This window comes from Bos taurus, chromosome 16 (genome assembly GCF_002263795.3).
Source record: "Bos taurus isolate L1 Dominette 01449 registration number 42190680 breed Hereford chromosome 16, ARS-UCD2.0, whole genome shotgun sequence".
Lineage (NCBI taxonomy): Eukaryota > Metazoa > Chordata > Mammalia > Artiodactyla > Bovidae > Bos > Bos taurus.
In genome coordinates, this window is record NC_037343.1 from 77759195 (window position 1) to 77764828 (window position 5634).

At 41.1% G+C, this 5634-nt stretch overlaps 2 non-coding genes across 2 annotated transcripts; both read right to left on the bottom strand.

The window, feature by feature from the left end:
• Positions 1-3469: 3469 nt before the first annotated feature.
• On the bottom strand, positions 3470-3579 carry MIR181B-1 (microRNA mir-181b-1). Its single transcript, NR_031079.1, has one exon. It is a non-coding gene; the product is annotated as a microRNA mir-181b-1 (primary transcript).
• Positions 3580-3641: 62 nt separating this feature from the next.
• On the bottom strand, positions 3642-3751 carry MIR181A-1 (microRNA mir-181a-1). Its single transcript, NR_031081.1, has one exon. It is a non-coding gene; the product is annotated as a microRNA mir-181a-1 (primary transcript).
• Positions 3752-5634: the final 1883 nt, after the last annotated feature.

Sequence of the window (5634 nt, forward strand, 5' to 3'; positions counted from 1 at the left end):
AGTCGGACACGACTGAGCGAGTGAACGGAACTGAATATATATTTTAAAATTTTACATATTAATCAGAGTAATAATTTGTTTTATCATTCATATTCTTTGTCATTAGTCAATCTGCCTTCTTACTGTATTTTTTTGACAGGCTAAAGGTTAAGTTCAAGTAGTCAAACCTTCCCACTATTTTGTTTTCTTTTATCTGTCTTCTTTTATTGTGTTTAATATTTTAAAAGTTCATCTTTTCAAGATTAATAAATCGTCAACCTCACTTACTTTAGAAGAAATTTTAAATTGCAATCAGTTCCTTAATAAAGTGAAATAAAACTTGAGAGATTCTGTGAAGTTTCAGGTGAAATTTCATTTTTTCCCACTTGGCTATATTCACATTTCCCACTAAACAATCCATCTATTAAACATATTAGGGCATTTTATTCAGAGTACATGAAAGTGTTCCATAACAAGACTAAAGTTTTAAAAAGATTAAAAATATATATTATGTGTAAAATATCTTGACCAGATGGCTGATTGTAGACAGAAAGTTAGTTAGATGACCAGTGGAATAGTCCAAGTAAGACGCACAAGTTTCTGAACCATATAGGAGAAGTGCAGAGAAAAAATGGGATCTTAGGAGGATAGCAATAAGTGGAGGTCTTTAGGACTTTGTGGTTATATGTGCAGGAAAGAACAGAAGGCAAAAGTCAGAACAATGGGATGATGTCCAGATTTCTGGCTTTGGTTGCCCAGGAGATAAAGGTTGTTATCCTTTGGGGGAAAGATGATGAATTTGTTGCAGTCGTGTATGGACAATGGTTTATGGGAAGAGCAGAGGTGGGTCTGCAGATTTGGGATATCTCATCTGGAGATAAAGACAGTATCAGCAACATCTAGGCAGCGGTAAACACCGTACGGGGGCCTGAGATCCCTTCAGAGATTGTGAAGCGCGGGAAGAGAAGTAATTCTGAAAAGCAAAGATGTGGCTCACGAACACACTATTGTGCTGGGTAAGGCGGATGAAGACGGGCCTCTAAACAATAAGACGTAAGGCGGTTGAAGACGGGCCTCTAGAGAACAAGACGCCACTGTTCCAGAGATGGAAAGCAAGCCCAGTGAGGACAGGCTTACGATGTCAGTGGGGACTGGAGCTTAAAGAAAGAACAAACGTCAGTGGTGACAGACAACAAGGGGTGTTCAAGTGGGATGACGACAGTAAAGTGTGGTTTGTGTTTGGTGCTAGGGAGCTCGCTGGAGATTTGATCCAGAACAGCTTCCACAGGACAAAGTTATGTGTGTGTGAGAGAGAGGGATGTTAGAAGCAGTCAAATCACAGATAATCGAGGTCAAATAGGCAGTCCTCACATACAGACTTTTCAGTTCAGTCGCTCAGTCACATCCGACTCTTTGCAACCCCATGGACCGCAGCACACCAGGCCTCCCTGTCCATCACCATCTCCTGGAACCTACCCAAACTCATGTCCATTGAGTCAGTGATGCCATCCAACCATCTCATCCTCTGTCATCCTGTTAAATGAAAACCGTGAGTTTGAGTAAACTTCAGGAGTTGGTCATGGACAGCTGAAATGAGAACCGATATGGCAACAAAGGAGAGGGATATTGTGGACAAAGACCTGTCCTGACAAGGAGGAGGCAGGAAGGGCACCACAGGGAGGAAGCCACGCCTTCAGAGACCATGAGTGAAGAAATGGAAGGACAGCCGGAGAGACTAAAGCTTCTCCACAGAGACCAGAGGTCAGTTCACCTGCTGTAAACCAGAGAGAGGAGAGGAGCAGCTGAGAAACAAGGAGAAGGCTTGGGATAATTCCTGGGGAGGGGCCGGGAGGATACAAGGTCAGAGTTGAGGGACCAAGAAATTTGGAATCCCATGAACACATCCAAACACAAAATCATACGATTGTGTGATTTCTTTTTTTTTTCCCCAGCAACCCTGCAGCAGAGTAGACAGTTGTTCGGGGGATAAAATAATGAGAAACTAGAAGAGTAGGACGTGTATAGGTAGAGAGTGGACCTCACAGTTTAGGGATGGACGTTGGAGAAGGCACTGGCACCCCACTCCAGTACTCTCGCCCGGAAAATCCCATGGGCGGAGGAGCCTGGTGGGCTGCAGTCCATGGGGTCACACAGAGTCGGACATGACTGAGCGACTTCACTTTCCCTTTTCACTTTCATGCATTGGAGAAGGAAATGGCAACCCACTCCAGTGTTCTTGCCTGGAGAATCCCAGGGACGGGGGAGCCTGGTGGGTTGCCGTCTATTGGGTCGCACAGAGTGGGACACGACTGAAGTGACTTAGCAGCAGCAGCAGTACTGAAACATGTGATGGTCATGATGAGGAGGGGCTCAAGAATGGGCTACTGCAGTGGGAGTTAAACGGAATTGAAAAAGGCGAGAAATGGAAAGAATAATATATTTAACAGACTTTAAAAAGTAAACATTGAAGCCTTCCAGATACTCCAAACGTAGATGCTCCATAAGTATTTATATTGTTATTCCTATAGCTAATAATTGAATGATGATGATCATCAAAAATGATAACTTTAAAACTGCTGTAATCAAATTCAGAGACATTTGGACTATATAAAACATTGCACCAAACTAGTTAAGAAACCCAAACCATAATGTAACAACAGGAGGCAATTCATAAGCTGTGGTCATAAGTCTAATGATAGATAAGGCTCCTGGAAGGGAAAACAGAAAATGTGGGTAAAATTTCCTCTTCAAGTCGGATTTAATTATGGAAATCAATCTGCTCTATGACTCTCAGAAGTGTCCTGAGAGTTCTATAGTTATTTATATATATTTTCTTCCCTCTTTAGCAAATTCCGTGACAAGAGGAAGTATTATTTTAGTCAGAGCAGCAGAAAGATACAATTACTTGATGATTAAGCTAGTGGTAAAGAGCCTGCCTGCCAATACCGGAGACATAAGAGCACAGGTTTGATCCCTGGGGGGGGGAAGATCCCCTGGAGGAGGAAATGGCAACCCACTCCAGTATTCTTGCCTAGAGAATCCCATGGACAGAGGAGCCTGGTGGGCTACAGTCCATGGGGTGGCAAAGAGTCGGACACGACTGAAGAGATTTGGCACATACGTTCCAATTTGAGCAGGAAATCTAACAAAAGATGCAGAGAACAGATATTTTTAAGTGTTATTGCTTTGAGGGCATGGATACCAAAGGCAAAGATGCTGATAAACTTCTTCATGCTTCCTTTTTTCACCCCTAAACGAAGATGGGCAAACTTAGTTGTGTTACAGGTTTCATGGGCAAAATAGCTTAACTCTCTCAAAAAGTGCTCTATGCATAACATACGGAATGCAGAAAAGCATTGTTTAACTAGTGCCTTTTCCATCGAGATCTGGTCATATGGACTCTGCCGATTGGAAGGGTGACGTCAAGAGCTGTCTTACCACTTTCAGCAACATCTTTCAAGGGTGGAACACTCTTGACCATGCTCGCATAATGCGGGGCCACAGTTGCACTCATTGTTCAGTGAGCTTGTCCACACAGTTCAACCCACCGACAGCAATGAATGTTGATTGTGACCTTTTAAGAAAGAACCTCTGCCCAAGGAAGAGAAGGTCCTGGTGTGTCCTGCTGTGGTTTCCTGTCTTCAGCAATTTCTGAAGCCACGGGTGGAGATGGTGGTTGGCCATAGGGTACAATCAACGGTCGATGGTTTTGATTTTTAATTCCAAACTCACCGACAGCGTTGAATGTTCACTGAAGCAACCTCGGAGCTCAGAATTCTGCTGACTTTACCATATCTGCGAGGATCTGGAGGGGATGGGAGAGAGAGACGACAGAGTAGCTGTAGTCATACATTTCATGCATTTTAAGCCATTTCTGAAGAACAAGAAAGAAGAAGCGTGATTCCTCCAGCCGAGAGAGTTTGGCAGATCTCCACGTCACAGTGTGAGAGAGAGAAGGATCTGTTTCATTGAACTAAAAAAAAAAAGGGCCTCTCTTGGCTTAGTGCCAGGGATGAATTTATCTCACTGTTAATGACACGAGAATTTGTTATTCAAAGTAGCTTGAGGTATCAAATCAAAACAATATCTCATAATTTAAATATGGTTACACTTATGGTAGGTAAACATGATATATTTGAATTACATAAATTAAGTAGAATTTTCTTACATTACCTAAAATCATATTAATGTTAGCAATGTTATCCTTTTATATTTAATAGATTTCCATTTTTCTAAAAGAGGGTTTTAAAATTAGTATCATTTCAAAACTAATGAACAAAAAATAAATGAAACCAACTCAATACATTTCTCTTAGCTTATGGTACAAAGATTTCATTGATACTGTGGAAGGTGCAATCTAGTTGTGCTACAAAGCTGTTCACTTCCAAGGCTTTGGACGTGAAAATCCTAACCCTTTTCTTGTTTGTTTATTTGTCTCTGCTCTTTTCATACCCCCTTTCTCCAAGAGGGCTTTGTGACTTACACTTTAAATTACTGTGAACTCCAGTGAATATATTTCTAGGCCCACTTTCAATAATTTTCTGTCATCAATTTTTAAAAAATGTCATTTTTCACGTATCAAAATCACGGCAGAAAGTCCCTATTTCATACATTCAAACTGGCACCCAACATGGTTATGATTACCCATGGGTGACCCAAACCACAACAATCTGCCCTCCTACTCTGAAGGTGATCACAGTCTATTCAATTAAGACCACCGCTCTTGGAAGATAAGTGGAACAGTTCCTCTCAACCTGTGTACAATCCAATATCTTACTCAGTCAGAATATTTCAAAGCCACCAATTGCTTCATACCTTCCAGACAATTTTTTTTTTCAAGGCAGAGAGTTTAGTGATCTCTTGGGAGTTCACACTGAGGTGACACATAATCTTAGAATATAAAACAGTGACTAATCTGAACGTCGTCGTGTTGCATTCTTTTGAAATAAGTACATTCTCCCTACAGAATGCAGCTCCTGAGGAGGGTATGCGTGCTCAGGAGGTACTGGAGATGGAAAGACTACTACCATGGGACTGGGCGCTCCCTTGTTTGCATGATCAATTACAAAGGAAAGCGTATCCCTCGCGCTCTGTTGCCTGAACATGGTTATATTACTGTCAGGTCAATATGCAACCATTTTCAATCACGCCTCTTCATCTCTGGGTACATCTGCTAACATTTGTATAATAGGGATGCTCTGGAAAAAAAAAAGGCTCTAAATTGTGTATTTTGCATGAACGTAAAACAGGCATTGGCTACTAATAAGCAAAGCTCTAGGGCAGTTGGAATTAACTGCAACACATAACCTTGTTTTTCTTCACTTTCCAGCATATTTTCCTAGAAGTCCTTAGCAGAATATAATTAACTTAAAATTCTTAAATATAAAAATGATTCACTTATAACAAAAAGAAATTCGACTAAATTTCATTTACACATAAAAGAGCAATGGTAAATTCAGTAATTAATTCTTTCTTCTTCCATGGACTAAATGGGATACGTGATTGGTTATACTTTGTTGAAGACGGTGCCTCCTCTCAGAGCAGTTTACATTTCCACCACCGGAAAATAGGATCTTGTTCTTGCTTGCAGGTACCCTAGTTCCAGAAAAGAAAATAAACTTTGAGGCCTACATTCTCCCATGTTTTTGCTCTATA